Genomic DNA, 16,761 nt, shown 5'->3' on the forward strand with positions numbered 1-16,761 from the left:
AAAAAAAAAAAGAAAAAGATTTCTAGGGACAAAGGACAATCACAATTGACACACACCTAAAACAGCCCCAAAATACATGAAGCACAAACTGACCTACTTGAAAAGAGAAACATAATTAAACAATCACAGATGGAGTTTTCAGGACTCCTCTCATAGAAATTGATAAAACAATTAGACAGAAAATAAGTAAAAATATAGAAGACATAAATAGAATCACGAACCACGTTGGCCTTTTTAATATACAAGAGCATTCTACCCCCAAATTACTAGAGTAAGTGGTATTTTCAAGCACACGTGGAACATTCTCTAGTAGAAACTATAAGACAAGAATATAAAGCAAGTCTTGGGCTGGGGATGTAGCTCAGTGGCAGATTACTTACCTAGCATGTGTGAGGCACAGGGTTCCATCCTCAGCACCACATAAAAAAATAAATAAATGAAATAAAGGCTTGCTGTCCATCTACAACTATAAAAAATTTTAAAAATATAAAGCAAGTTTTAATAAACTGAAAACGAATTAAAATCATTCAAACTATATTCCCTTGCCCACAATGGAATCAAATTATAAATCAAAAACAAACAAACAACAAAGGACTCTCCAAATATTTGGAAATTAAACAAACATTTTAAATAACTATGACTCAAAGAAGAAATCACAAAAACATTAGAAAATATATTGAATTGAATAATGAAAATACAACATGTCATTTAAATGCTTTTTATTTTTAGGACATTATAGTTATACATTATAGTGGGTTTCATTTAACATATTCATAAATGCAAAATAGCATAGTTTTCTCCCTTTCAATCCCCAGTAGTACTTCCCTCTCTCTACCCCTCCTTCCCTCTGATCACCTTACTCTACTCTATTGGTCTTCCGTTTATTTATTTATTTTCAAATTGGTGCATTATAGTTGCATGTAAAATTGGAATGCATTGTGGTACATTCATATGTGCATCTAGTATAATTTGGTCCATTTTATTCCCTAGTTCTTCTAGTCTACTGATCTCCCTTATAATTACTTTTTAAAAAACTTTTATTAATGCTTATAATTGCACATAATAGTGGAATTTATTATGGCATATTTGTACATTCACTTAACATAATTGGATCTATCTCATTCCCCAGTTCTTCCATAGCTATGCCCTCCCCCTTTCCCCCTGATCTGCTTGCTCTGCTGTGCTGGTCTACCTTCCATTATGATTATTATTAATTCAATTGGTATGTTATAATTATATATAAAAACAGAATTTATTGTGGTATATTCATACATGGACATAGCATAATTTGGTAGATTTCATTTCCCAATACTTCCCTATCCACGCCCCTTCTGTCTCTCTCTTGATCTCCTTCCTTTACTCTATTGGTCTCTGTTGTATTTTAATGAGATTAGATTCCCCTTTTAAAAATTCTTCACCCCGCCACCTCTTTCTGTTACTTCCACATACAAAACATTCAATGCTTAACTTTCTGAGTCTGGCTTATATCACTTAGCATGACATTCTCCAGTTCCATCCACTTACCAGCAAATGGCATAATTTCATTCTTTATGGCCAAGTGTTATGCATATATACCACATATTTTTATCCATTCATCTGTTTATGGGTATCCAGGCTGGTTCCATAACTTGGCTATTGTGAATTGAGCTGCTATAATCACTGTTATGAACAACATGTCAATATGTATGAGGTGCAGCTAAGACAGGTTTACAAGGTGATTTTATAGCTTTATCTATCAAAAAGGAAAGAAAGTCTAAACTTGGTAATGTAAGTATTCCCCTTAAGAAGCTAGAAAACTAAGGGTAAATCAAACCCAATGTATAGAAGGAAGAAAATAATAAGGATCAAAGAGCAGAAATAAATGAAATAGAAAAATAAAAAGACAATAGGAAAAAGTCAACAAAATCAAAAGTAGTTTCTTTGAAAAGATCAACAAAATGAATAAATCTTCAGTTAGACTGGCCAAAAATAAAAGAGAGGACACAAATTACCTAAATTAGGAATTAGGAAAAACAAATCACAAATTATCATTATAACCTTTATAATAATAATAACCATTATAATACAAAAATTAAAAGAAATAGTTTAATTTAATGCCAATAAAACTGTTTCAAAAAAGAAACCGAATTTTTAAAAAATCTATAACATAGAGGAAAGTAGCCAAGGAGTGGAAGTGAGGAGGGAGGAGGGAAAATGGCCAAATTATTTTGTTATATTGTGTATGGTGTGCATGTACGAATATATAACAACAAATCCCATCACAATAATGCACGAATTAAAACTATAATAACTATAATGCACAAATAAAAAATAGGTAGAAAAAAATCTACATCAAGCAAAGAAATTGAATTTTCAATTAAAATCCTTTCAAACAGAAAATCCCAGACCCAACAGGCTTCACTGATTAATACTAACAAATGTTGTGGTAGAAATAATACTATTCCAATTGAAAATAGAGAAGGAGAAAATATTCACTCCAATTATTATTATTGTTATTATTACTATTATTTCTTTTTAGTTGTAGATGAACAACACACCTTTATTTATTTATTTTTATTTGATGCTGAGGATCAAACCCAGTGCCTCACGTGTTCAAGGCAAGTGCTCCCCACTGAGCCACAAACCCAGTCCTCCTTTCAATTATTTTACGAATAGTATTGATTTACCAATATTCCTCAATGCTAAATCTATATCACAAGAAAATTACAGACCAATATCCTTCATGAACATAGACACAAAAAGCCTTAATAGGATATTGGTAAACAGAATCCAGCAATGTAAAATTGTTTTAACACTCAGAAATCAATTATGCAATATTTCATATTAATAGAATAAAGGACAAAATTTATGCAATCCTTTCAACAGACACAAAAAAGCAACCAACTAAGCTCAGCACACTTTTAGTAATAAACTCCTGGACAAATTAGGACCAGAAGAGAATTGCCTTAATTTAAGGAAGAGCATTTATGAAGTACCTATAACTAACATGATAAATGGTGAAAGACTGAATACTTTGATCCTAAAATCCACAAGTTTATTAATATGAAGGAAGAAGCAAGGGGAAGGAGGAAAGAATAAAAGAAACTTAAAAAGAACAGAAATGAAAGTGGGGACGGGCAGGGCACAAAATCTTTTAGACAAATCTAATACCTTTTTTAAAAATGATGGTGAGTAAGGTGGCTTAAGGGGGTGAAACACCTTCAACATTTGTAACCCCAAGTTCTATGCTGAGGCTCTGGGAAATAGAGCAGGGTAAATATGAGGACAGAAGTCAATGAGCAAAAAACAAAACAAATGTTCATTTGCATATTTCCACTTTTCCACATGGAAGCCTCATTTATTGTTTGTATGTTTAAAGTAGTTTCTACAATGAGCAATGCTCTGATTCTGTGCTGTTATGTGTCTTTCACTACATTCTGGTTGGAATGTGTGTATTGGAACATGCCCAGCACCATTATTAATTGCATTAGAGCATACTATAGTAAGTCAGGACCTTTCTCATTTGGGTTTTGGTAATGACTGGTGTCTTACGAATAATCTTGATGAAGCATATATTTGGATTTGATTTGGAGGGAAGTAAGACTACCATCTGATCTATCCCATAAGAAGGGTTATTATTAGGCCTCTTATAATAGGTGTTCTTGGAACCTCTTAATTAACATTTTAATCAGGGCCCTAGGAGATATAATAGCCCAGCAATTTATAACCAGCTGATACTAAACAAGAGTCCTGTGCCATATGAGATGTCATCTGAATTCATAGCAAGCTTGGAGAATTGGAGAACTAGTCATAAACAGAAGTAACTTTGGTGAATACTTTCCTAGAGGGGTAAATACTAGCACAAATACAAAATGTAGCTAGAAGTGTGGCTCATTTTTGTACCCTGTAGCAGAAACACATTGTTAACATTTCAAATAATGATCCTTTCTCATAGTCCATCTTGTTCATTGACCTTACTCAACCATTATTGCAGGGAGCATTGGAGTTATCTTTAATCTCTAAATTTTATTTCCAATCCTACTGCTAAAACCACTGCACCAACTTTTTAAATGTATTAATCCATGAGAAAGACAGGGATACAAAAAGGAATTGGAGTGCCAGTACTCAGTATGATTGCTTGAAGATCACTGTAGGATCCTTGCAGAGCAGAGAGGAAAATCTTTTATTATTATTATTACTTAGAAATAAATTTGATTCAAAATGAGTCACGAGTCTGTGGGAAGGAAAAATCAATTGAGTCCCCAGCTAGAACTGACAATCTGAGGGCTAATTCCAGAGAACAGACACATAAGTTCTAGAAGGAATGAAAAATCCTTCCTGAGATTCCACTAAAATCATTTGCTTCAAAGTAACATGGATCAGAAATCTGAGGAGCTGAGTCTAGCTTCTGGCCCATCTGCCCAGACAGTGTGGAGGCCAAGAAAAATAATTGGAACTGGGTACTTTACAAACTGCCAATTCAACTAGGCTAAAACTAGATTTTGGTGATATTAGGATAAAAATTAAAAATCCGGGTTTTGTAAACCTATCCATTTCCAAGATCTCATATTTGCTTCCTTTTTTTTTTCAGTGTTTTATTTTATTTTATTCCTACCAAGTCCCAGCTGAATCAAGAGGAAAAACAATGTAACACACCTAAATTGGGATAAATAATGGAAATACTCCAGAGGCAGATAAGGTGGGATAGAGCCAAAGAATCTGAGACTGAGAGTAAAGTGAGGAAGTAGGATGAGGCAGGGCTGTGAGCAGCAGGCCATGCTAACACCTTCCTTCCTAGGGATTCTTACCTTATCTTTATGCTCTTCCTTGAAGTTGTGCTTGCACAGTGGCCTTGGGTCAGAGGTGAAAGAGCTTTGTGATTTCCCATTGTCAGGGCAGGAGGAACAAATAAAGAATCGCCTCTGCGGAATTGTGGAATGTTTATTATCCTAAGAAAAGCATTTGTCTTCTCTCCAAGGGGACATCCTGTCATCTTATCTTAGAACTGCCCATGAAATAGTCTCAATTGTCTTTAATATTAGAGAAAACCAGGAGCACAGGACCCAATCAGGCAACCTGTCTGTGGGCACTCATCCAGCAGCAGTGGCTAAGTTCAAAAATCAAACCCTACACTATTCAGGCAATTAAAATGACCCTGAAACCAAGCACTCTTACCTGATCCCAACCCCAGTTCCTGCCCTGTCCTTTCCTCCTCCACCCTTCCCAGGCAGCAGCATGTCAGATGCTACATCCTTGAATAGAGTATCAGAGGTCAACTCTAGAGATGAGAAATGAAACTCATGGACTAATTTTTACTGTGAACTCCTAGTACACTCAAGAGCTGGGAGAGGTTGGTACAACCCCACTTGCCTTAGAGTTCACTTTTTTTTTTTTTTTTTTTTTTGCTTTTCTGGCATCCAGTGCCTCGATTCCCTTATGGGACATATAGCTGCTTCCACAACTCTGAAATTGCCAGTGATTGATGATCTTTGAAAAAAATCTGTTCTTATTTTTTTTAAAACTACACTTTCTTCCTTTGAGTTAGGATTTTAGCATTGTCTTTCTTTAATCTCTTCTGCAGAATCTGCAAATAAATATGACATTAATGAAATTTCATTACTATCTTCTGTGACTAAGTAAATACTGTACAATCATACTTCTGGTCTTTTTCTTCTTTCCTTCCAATTTTTGATGCTTACTTTGCAGAATAGCTTTCCAAAATAGCTTTCTAAAATGAATTTGGAAATGAAGTGCATATTTTGTCTTTATCTCCCTGTTTTCACTAGTTCTTTGCAGTCTTGTCTATAATAAACTCATGCTTTCAAACCAAAAGAAAACACACTCATAGAATTATATAGGATATTATCTGAGCTGATGTTATCTTTATTTCATTAACTCATATTTGGAAGTTTGAAAAATGGAAATTTAATAGCTGTAGAGTCTAACTGACAAAATATTTCCTAGTTCACAAAGGACAGAACTAGAGGATTTTGTAATTAAAGTGCAAAAAAAAAAAAAATTTGCAAAAGAACTTTTTAACCCTATGTGGATGGAAATTAAATAGTGAAAAGAAGTCCCAAAAACACAATGGCATCTTCATCTCTAGCACAGATATTATATAAAAATTTATTCTTAAATTAAATCAGGTCTTTTTTTTGGCTTTAACATTATGTAATTTTGTAACACTCTCACTGTATGCAGAAGATCATTAGCATATGTTTTATCAAATATGATACAACATAATTTTATGTTTTAAATAAACAGAAGATTCCTATTTCAATGACTTCTAAGAAGATTCATTGTTGGGGCTGGAGTTGTAGCTCAGCAGTGAAATGCTTGCCTCAAAGGTGTGAGGCACTGGGTTGATTCTCAGCACCACAGATAAACAAGTAAATAAAATAAAGGTCCATCAACAACTAAAAATAATATATATTTTTTTAAAAAAAGATTCATTGTTAAGTCAAAGACTAGGGAAAATGCCTACTAAAAAAATCATTTTACTGATTGTGTCATTTTTCCTAACATAATATAGTTATACACACTTCTTTAATTTACAAATAGTGGAAGTTTACCAATCACATGTGAACCTTGGAAATTCTGTCTAATGTGTGCATAATAAACAAACGAATTGTTGTTTTAGACAAATACAGGGAGACTTTTAAGCCTCAGACTTTTGATAAATGGCAGAAGCCCACATAACTGCCGAGGACCAGTTGGACAGGAATTGGCAGCGATAACAAACAGAACAATGAAGGTCCATTATCATAGAGTTCACAGAAGAATGACTTGGCACCTGGCCAGATGTATAATCAGTCTTTTTCAGTCTTTATCACACAAGCCAATGGGTTTTTCCAAATAATAGTAAATTAGGCGAGGCTCTTACCTTTTTTTTTTTTTTTTAACTAAGAGGATTTCCTGACAATCTGTCTAGAAGTTCTGATAATATCTTTCTTTAAATGGTACATCGTGTATCTAAGATAAAATAATGACATTTGGTAGCAGCTTTTCAATTTGGGGATGTTTGGGGAATTTTATTTTCAATTGATTCTATTGACTTTTTTGTTAGTCTACATTGAAGTTGACCTTACCTTAGTCCAAATTCCCAAATGTGTGTGCTTTGTTCTAATAAATGAGAGCCATATTGTCATATGGCAGTCATCCATTCCATGATGACAACCACTGCTACCCAAATGTCACTTCCGCCTACAACTCCAGGTAGGACACGTGTCTTTGTAACCAAATACCTCTATTTATCAACACACTGAAGTTATTGCTGCTGCTTAATTAACACACCTCCAGTTTTAACTGCCCTAATTGTCATGATTTATCACAGCTAAATTGGGAAAATAGTCCTCAAACTTAGATCATCTAAGGCTCTATTTATTATTAAATCTTATAAAGAAGTACATTTTTTATTTTTTATATTTATTTTTAGTTGTAGTTGGACACAATACCTTTATTTTATTTATTTATTTTTATGTGGTGCCGAGGATCAAACCCAGGGCCTCACATGTGCTAGGCAAGCGCTCTACTGCTGAGCCACAACCCCAGCCTATATTCTTTCATTTTTAATATTGCTAAAGAAATTATTTTTTAAATAATTTTAACAGACATTTTACTTTTCCTTTTTTAATAACTTTATTTTATTTATTTATTCATTTTTATGTGGTGCTGAGGATCGAACCCAGGGCCTTGCACGTGCGAGGCGAATGCTCTACTGCTGAGCCATAACTCCAGTCCCATAAAGAAATTCTTAATTTTTAATTCATTTTATATGTTCTTTGTAATTAAGAGTATAAAATGTTTAGGAATAAATTTGACAAAACATGTTAAGACTTACATGTTGAAAACTATAAAACATGTTGATAAAATTTTTTAAAAAAATTAATGGAGAGATGCAATGTGTTCAGAAGTTAGAAGACAGTGTTATTAGGAATGGGATATAGCTCCATGGTAGAGAGCCTGCCTAGCATGCATGAAGCTCTGGATTTGAGCTCCAGTACCACAAAAACAAACAAAACCAGTGTTGTTTAAATTTCAGTTCTTCCCAAACCGATGTATATCTATTCAGTAAAATTCTAATCAAAAGTTTAACATTCTTTTTTTCTGGGGTGATTCATTGGATTATTCTAGAATTGATATGAAAATGAAAAGTACCTGGGATAGTCAAAACAATTTTTAAAATGAAGAACAAAATTGGAAGGCATATATTGCCTGATTCCAAAATTATAATAAATCTACAGTATTAAAATTGTGTGAAATAGGCATAAAGTAGCATCTCAGATCAACAGAATTGAAGAGAAGTAGGCTTGAATAGTTTTCCATAAAAGCACCAAGGCATTTCTTTGGAGAAATAAATATCTTTTCAATAAATGGTGCTGGAAAAACTAGAAAGATGGACTGCCCCCCCAAACACACCCCTCTCCCCCAAAAATAAAGAAAAGAAACTCAACAATTACTTCATATCAGATGCAAAAATTAACTTCATCAGCTGAGGATGCATCTCAGTGGCAGAGTGCTTGCCTAGCATGCTCAAAGCCCTGGATTCAAGCTCCAGCACTAAAAGAAAAGGAAAAAAGTTGAAATGTATTATAGACTCAATGTAAAAGATAAAGTATAATAGCTCTAGAAAAAGAAGAAAATCTTAATGACTTTTGGTTTGTTAAAGAAGCCTTAAATAAGACATGAAAAGCATGAAGTAAAACAAACAAATAAATAAAAGGATTCAATAAATTGGACTTCATTGAGATTAAAACAAAAACAAAAAACAAAATTTGCTCCTTGAAAGACACTTAGGTAAATAAAATGTCAAGCAGGGCATGATGGTACACAATCCCAGCAACTCAGATGTTGAGGCAGGAGGATTCCAAGTTGGAGGCCAGCCTCAGCAGCTTAAGGAAACCCTAAATAAATAAATAAATAAATAAATAAATAAATAAATAAATAAATAAATAAATAAATAGGCCTGGGGGTGTAACTTGGTGGTAGAACCCTCTTGGGTTTAGTCCCCAGTACTGGGTTTTGTGGGGTGGGAGAAAAAATCTTTGCAATACTTTAATAGACAAAAGTTTTTTTTTTCTCTCTTAGAATAGAAAAATATCTCTTGTAAACCAATAAGGAGGCCAGTCTTTACTGATATGGGCAAATAATTGAAAAAACCTTTCATTAAAGAAGATATATAGTGGGGGGCTGGGGTTGTGGCTCAGTGGTAGAGTGCTTGCCTAGCATGTTCAAGGCCCTGGGTTCTATCCTCAGCACCACATGAAAATAAATAAATAAAATAAAGGTATTGTGTCCAACTACAATTAAAAAATAAATATTTAAAAAAAGATATATCAATGACAAATGAGCATATGAAAAGTTTGTCACTGGTTACTAGAGAAATACAAATTAAAATTACAATGAGATATGACTCATCTTCCAGAATGGCTAGAATTAAAAAGAATGAAAATATCAAGTGTTGGTGAGGATATAAAGCAACTAGAATTCTTTATATGTTGCTGGTGTGTATATACAGTGGACCAATCATTTTGAAAACCAATTTGGCAGTTTCTTAAAGTTGGACTTAAAATTTGACCCAACCATTCCATTCCTGGGTATTTATTCCAGAGAAATGAAAGCAGGAAGATCACAAGTTCAAGACCAACCTCAGAAACTTTGCAAGGACCTAAACAACTTAGGGAGACTATCTCAAGATAAAATAAAAAGGGCTGGAAATAAGGCTCAATCATAAAATACCCCTGGGTTTAATCCCTAGTATCAGAAAAAAAAGTGCTTAAGTGTGGTTTAATAATATTTTATCATTAAAGCTTATTTTAGAGAATTGTGAAAAATAAAGAAAAATATTGAGCATGTTTCTTATCACTTGGGAACAAGAGCTGTTACTTTCATTTTCAGACTTTTTCATGTAAATATAAACAAAATAACTTGTTAAGATGGGATGGTATTATATTTGTTTATATCATGATTTTAATTTAACATTATATAATGAACATTTTTTCCCTTTTTCTTTGTATTTGTGTGTGTGTGTATGTGTATGTGTGTGTGTGTGCGTGCTGCGGACTGAACCCAGAATCTCATGCATATCAGGTAAGCACTCTGCCAGAGAATTGGTTCCAGGACACGCCCCATACCAAAACCCACTAGTGCTCAAATCCTTTACATAGGATTGTGTGGTACTTGCATATAACATAGATACATCCTTCGGTATGCTTTAAACCAACTCTAGATTACTTATAATACCTAATACAATGTAAATAGTTGTTAGATTGTGTTAGTTAGGGAATGATGAAAAGAAAAAAGTCTGTTGTGTTCAGTATAGATGCAATTTTACCCCCAATTATTTTCCATGTGTGGTTGGTTAAATCCATAGTTGTGAAACCCTCAGAAACAGAGGGTCAACTGTAAATTGTAAATCATAATTTATATAACATTTCTTGTTTGTGGATATTTAGGTTGTTCTCAAGTTTGCACTTATATGTAATAAACATCTTTGTAAATATGTATTAAACTATGTCCTTCTTTTCTTTTTTTAAAGTTTTTTTAGATGTTGATGGACATTTATTTTATTGATTTATTTATATGTGGTGCTGAGCATTGAACCCAGTGCCTCACACATGCTAGGCAAGCACTCTACCACTGAGCCCCAGTCAGCCCCCATGTCCTTATTTTCTTATGTATTCTTAGAAATGGACAGATGATCCAGGAGTATGAATGTATTTAGGACTCCTAATTATATTCAGTTTGACACATGATGTCTAACTGTATTTTAGGATTATTTTACCAACTTAACAATGGTTTTATTCAAAGTGTATAAAGGTACATGAGAGAAACTACCTTACTCTATTCTCCAAAGTATTGAATGTCTTGGAACTTTTAAATTCTAATACCATTTTTCTTTCTGTTTAAGGAAATTGCTTGAAAGAAATTATTTTTTTTAGTGTGACATCTTATTCAAAAGATATGAGTCATCTTTTCAGAAAAATGAAAACCAAAGTATCACTTTTATGAGACAAGTAATGTCATAGTCATTAACATTGCATTAAACCGTAAGTCATATATTTCTTTTCTACTCTCATGAGCATGTTAATAATAATTTTATCTTTTGCTAATATACAAATTCTCTAGTGTAAATAGTCTCTGATTCTGACACACAAACAAGTAAAAATTTTGTAAGATTTTGAAGGCATAGTGTGTGAAATGATCTATTCATTTTTTTAGTTTAATATTTTAAGCTCAAAAGTTAAAAAAATATTAAGGTTTGCAGGTTTCCAGTAAAAAATGTCACTTGGTTCAAAGTAGTAATTACTTAGCCACATAGCAAGTATGATTTTACATAAATGATCAGTTAAAACTATGAAGAGTCACTCTGTTTAGAATCTAGATAGTTTTCTTGTTTTCAATTTTGTTATATCAGAGATAAAACAGAGACACAGTTTGAGTATGTCTTCATTTTTATGTGTATCCTTCAGAATACTGAATCTTCTGTTTCTTTGATGATTCTGACCTCTTGCAAGGAATGGGATATATCCCTGCTGGTCAAAAGCCATTGAATATTTAATTTCATATAGTCTGTGATGCTGGAGAGCCCTTGATTCTTAAGAGAATTCAAGTAGGAACAAGGTCCATGAGTCCAATCTCAGATCAGCTTTCAATGGGGATAGTTGGAAAAATAAATAGTAAAGAAGTAGACAAGAAGTTACAATATTTGAAGTCAAAGACTGAGTAAATACACTATGGATGAAGTCTAGAGGCACTTGGTCAGAAAGAAATAACCCAAAATGTGATTTAGAAGTAAATGATGTAACTATGGCATTTACAGGTAAATGGATGGAGCTAGGGAATATCATGCTAAGAGAAATAAGCCAATCCCCCCCAAAACAAAGAATGAATTTTTTTTTGATATGTGGATACTAATTCACAATGGGGGGGTGGCTAGGGAAAAATAGAAGTACTTTGGATTAGGCAGAGGGGAGTGAAGGGAAGGGAGGGGGGGTATGGGAGCAGGAAGGTTAGTAGAATGAATTGGACGTTATTACCCTATGTGCATATGGTTACATGACTGGTGTGTTTCTACATTATGTTCAACCAGACAAATGAAAAGTTATACTCCATTTATGTGTGATGTGTTAAAATACATTCTACTGTCATGTATAACTAATTAGAACAAATTTTTAAAAAAGGAAGTAAATGATATGGCCAGGCATGGTAACACACATTATAATCACAGTGACTAAGGAGGCTGTGGCACAAGATCACAAATTCAAGGCCAGCATCATCAACTTAGTGAGAACCTATCATAAAATAAAAAATAAAATGGGCTAGGGATGTGGTTCAGTGATAGAGCACTCCTGGATTCTCCCCAGTCCTGAAAACTAAAAAAAGAAAGAAAGTTTTAAAAGGAGGAGGAAGAGGTAGTGAAAAGCATGTAGCTGGTGTATAGCTCAGTGGTATAGTGCTTGCCTAGTATGCTCAAGGCCCTAGGTTCAGTCCTCAGTACTGCATTAAAAAAAGAAGCAACAAATGATATATGTATTTATTAGATATCACAATTTTTTATGAAATTGTGTTGAAGTTGGGAATGATAGCACACTCCCAGTGACTTGCAAGGCTGAGGCAGGAGGATCACAACTTGGAGGCCAGCCTCAACAACTTAGCAAGGTAGTCAACAACTTAGAATGACCTGTCTTAAAATTTTTAAAAAATTAAATAAATGGGCTGTGAATGTAGCTCAGTGGTAAGTTGCCCCTGGGCTCAATTCCCAGTAATAGTAATTAAAAAAATAGAAATGATAACTGTAGGAATCTTCCTCTGATGCCTTATGTGCTTCTTGGTGCTTTTCATGCACTCAGTAAAAGTTTGCTGAGTGAACAAATGATGATCTTAGGGGAAAAATTTATCTTTAAATATATATATATATATATATATATATATATATGTATGTGTGTATGAATATAAATGTTTGTGAATATGCATATATTTGTAATATATATGTATATATTTAAAGTGGAAAATAAAAGAACTTCAAAAAAGGAGAGAGACCTTGGATTTAGATGTTACTCTCAGCACAACCTTAGGTGAGATTTCTGTATGATGAATGAGGAAATGAACGTGAAGATGATCAGGCTGAGTTTCCCCTGAAATTTAATCCAATCACACTGAAGCCTTTTTTGGCCTACTTCCTCTCCTTCTCCTGTTCTTTCCCATGCAGAGTTCTGGGGGAGGCTGGAAGGGTGGGAAGAAGAATGATGCCTCCCTTCTCAGAGGAAGTAGGCCTCAGAGGCTGCAGTCCTGAGACTCAATGAAAGGTCAAGGAATTGGATTGCCTGGATCTAATTTTTACCAAATGAGGGGCCAGAGAAAAGAAAGAAAACTCAAAAAGGCTGACCTAGTTCCATTTTCATTCCAAGAAAAAAATGAATGAGTATTACAACTATCAAGCTTTTAAGTCAAAAAAGGTGTCCTCAGGCCAGGCACCAAGGGTAGTATAGAAGAAAGTTAGAGTTAGATTTATATCCTCTGGGAGGAAAGAATGAATATAGGGGCCAGGCTAGAGATGACTCACATCCTCAGAAGTTTACATCAGCACAGAACTAAGACATCAAAGGCAGAACTAGTTTCTCCGTAAAACTAGATGGGTGTATTCTATTATTTTTCCATCAGATACTGATTTGTTCTCTAAGATCATAAAATTTCCTTTCCTGAGAATATCTTCTCATGATTGCACACTGTATTTGCATCCTTGTCATTATTAATTCCCGCAGTAACACAGCATGCAAGCTTCACATGATTGCCTGAGTGTAAATCCTGGCCCCACCGATTACCAGCCCTGTTCATATCTCCCTCCATTTATTTCCTCAGAGGTAAAATTTAAATTAAAAAAAGAGAAAGACAAAAGAAAGGAAAAAGGAAGGAAGGAAACTAAGAGAAAGAATACCTTCCACCTGGGTTTGTTGTGAGGATTAAATGAAATAGTGCTCAGAAAGCTGTTAGAAAACAACCTGGCCTGGTTGCTAAATCTTGTTGTCACTAATTTGTTTGTGCAAGTATTTTCGATATTGGGCAGGTCATATGTAGGGGCTCACTGGCTTTCTCGGTGACAGATTAGCCTAGATTTAGAATACTATGGCAGAGACTGCTGAATGTCTACTGCATCCAGTGTCTCTTAGGTGCCACTTTGGATCTTTCAGTCCCATTTGTTTCTGGGGCTTCAGCCTCTTGTTCTGGCCTAGGTGTTGCTGAAGCTGGCCAGTTCTGCACTTGCTCCGATTTCATACAGATGCCATGTGATGGCGATTCCTCTCATGCCCACGTCATATGCCTGTTGATTCCCTCTCTGAGGCGTCTCTGCTGGGCTGAGGCATGAAATGCCACAGGAGCCGTTCAGTGCCTGCGCACATACAATCGGAATTGCCAGGAAGCCTGTAGGGTGACCTCAAGAGAAGGGAGACTGTGGTCGAATTTCTCCTCTCACCACACATTGACAGACTTCTGAAATATAATCATTGACACTTCCATTTGAGGACTGTCCTATCATTTTAAGCAGCCAGTTGTGTTTGACTCATTTGCAACCTTCAATAAAGACTCTAGTATTGGCTCCATCTCCTCCCCTGTCTCACCAGCTCCCTCCCCATTTCTGTTTCCCTGGGTTTTTATTTCCTGATAAATGCCAATCTGTACACATTTACTGCTATCTGTGGAAGCCAGGTTAAGATATTTATCACATCTATTCTCCCCTTTTTCTATGTAAGGTAGTACTGTCAATTTTTACTAAGCACATGGCTACTCAGAAAACAGTATAATTTCAAACTTCCAACCTCTCTTGCAGTTAGATTTGGTGATATATATATATATATATATATATATATATATATATATATATATACACACACATACATATACATATATATACATATATATAACATATCACATACATATATATCATATACATATATATGTATATATATATAATCAACTATATTATTATATATAATTATAGAGGGAAGCAATCTGGGACATGTCCTTATCTCTCCCCCCTTTTTTTCTTTTGCAGTACTGGAAATTGGACTCAGGACCTCCTGCATGCTCCCAAGTGCTCTACCACTGAGCTAAATCTTCAGCTCCTTTTTAAATTTTTATTTTGAGCCCGGGTCTTGTTAAATTTCCCAGTCTGGCCTTGAACTTTGTGATCCTCTTGCCTGAGTCTCCGAAGGAGCTGGGTTTACAGGTCTGTGTCACCCTGACGTTTAAAAAATTTATTTCTCTTGGCTTTAACGTGAACACGACAGCTGGAGCTGGGCAGCATTTTCTACCATGAGGTGGAAGCCACATGTTGGGGATGATGGAGCACAGGGATGGTGCTCCTGATGATCAGGCCTGTACTGTATCAGCTCTAGATTGCCTATCTGGATATAATTTTAAGGGAGAAAAAAAAAATCTATCTTTTTAAAGACACTATTATTTTGGGCTTTCTGTCACTTTTTGCTGAGCGTGATCTTAACTGTTCAAGTAGAAAATTGGCTTTCTATATGAAAAAAATGAGGACAATGGAAGAAAAAATAGCATCAAGTAGCATTTTATATGGCTTGTTATATAGCAGCACTGGATTTAGAATGCTAGTCTGTCTGAATCTAAAGGTCAATGCTTTTATCATTTCATTATACTATTTCTTACAAATTTAGACTTTACGAGTCAGATATCCTGTGGTCTGATCACCCTTGAATTAAAGAATATTGATATTGCAGATTAGCATAGCAAAAACAAACACAGTGTTCCCTGGTCAGGAGCCTGGCCTGTCAGTGCTTTACATCCACATTAATACATGTTGCTAATTACAATAGCATTTACTGTGGGTTAGGCCTTGTGCTAAGCTCTCCAAGTAGACCTCTCAAAGCCCTACAAAAATAGCATCATAAGAAGGATGGGTTACAGAGGGCCCCCACACTGGTCTGGGATTCTAGTTAGGAGGCTTACTCGCATTCAGGATTAAAATAGTGATAAATAGGAGAATTAGGAAGGAATGGCTTAAAAGATTCATGATTAGATAAGATTAATAGAATTTGATAACTGAGGTAAGTGGGGCCTGAACAAGTGCAGGGATACTTGCAATTTTCTGGAATGGATGATTGTTTAGAAGATGGTTTCACAAATTGAGATGTTTGTATACAGCAGAAAGGAGAGGATGAGGATGAGGTGGAGGATGAGGATGAGGTGGGAGGGGAGGACTGATGGAAAAGGTTCCTCCCTGCAGTTCCTCCCTGGGCAGATTGAATTTGGGATGTTCCCGGGCACCAAGTAGAGATGCCAAGAAAGTCATGAATATATGAGGCTAGTAGAGAAGAGGAATCAGTTAAGCATTTTGGACATGATTTTGTAATTTTCTGCTCATGAAATTGAATTTCTTGAGGGAGAAGTAGACCTGCTTATTTTATATTCCTATCACTTAGCACAAAGTCTGAAACTGAGTCACAGGTTAAGTAAATGAATGCATGAATTTAAATCAGTCAAAAAGAATACATTTTTTGTTGTCTCAAGTTAAGCCCTAATATATACATTGATTGCAATATGATCATAAGGGCTGGGGATATAGCTCAGTTGGTAGAGTGCTTGCCTTATATGCACAAAGCCCTGGGTTCAATCCCCAGCACCACAAAAAAAGATTTAAAAAAATTAAAAATTAAAAAAGAAGTGTGATCATAAACCTCAGCTGGTTTCACAGTACCATTGGTCTAGTTGCATTATATTTTAATAAGCTTCTTCAGGCCATCTGCAGAACCAAACCAC

The sequence above is a fragment of the Spermophilus citellus genome (genome assembly GCF_964194105.1).
Source record: "Spermophilus citellus genome assembly, chromosome: 2".
NCBI lineage: Eukaryota > Metazoa > Chordata > Mammalia > Rodentia > Sciuridae > Spermophilus > Spermophilus citellus.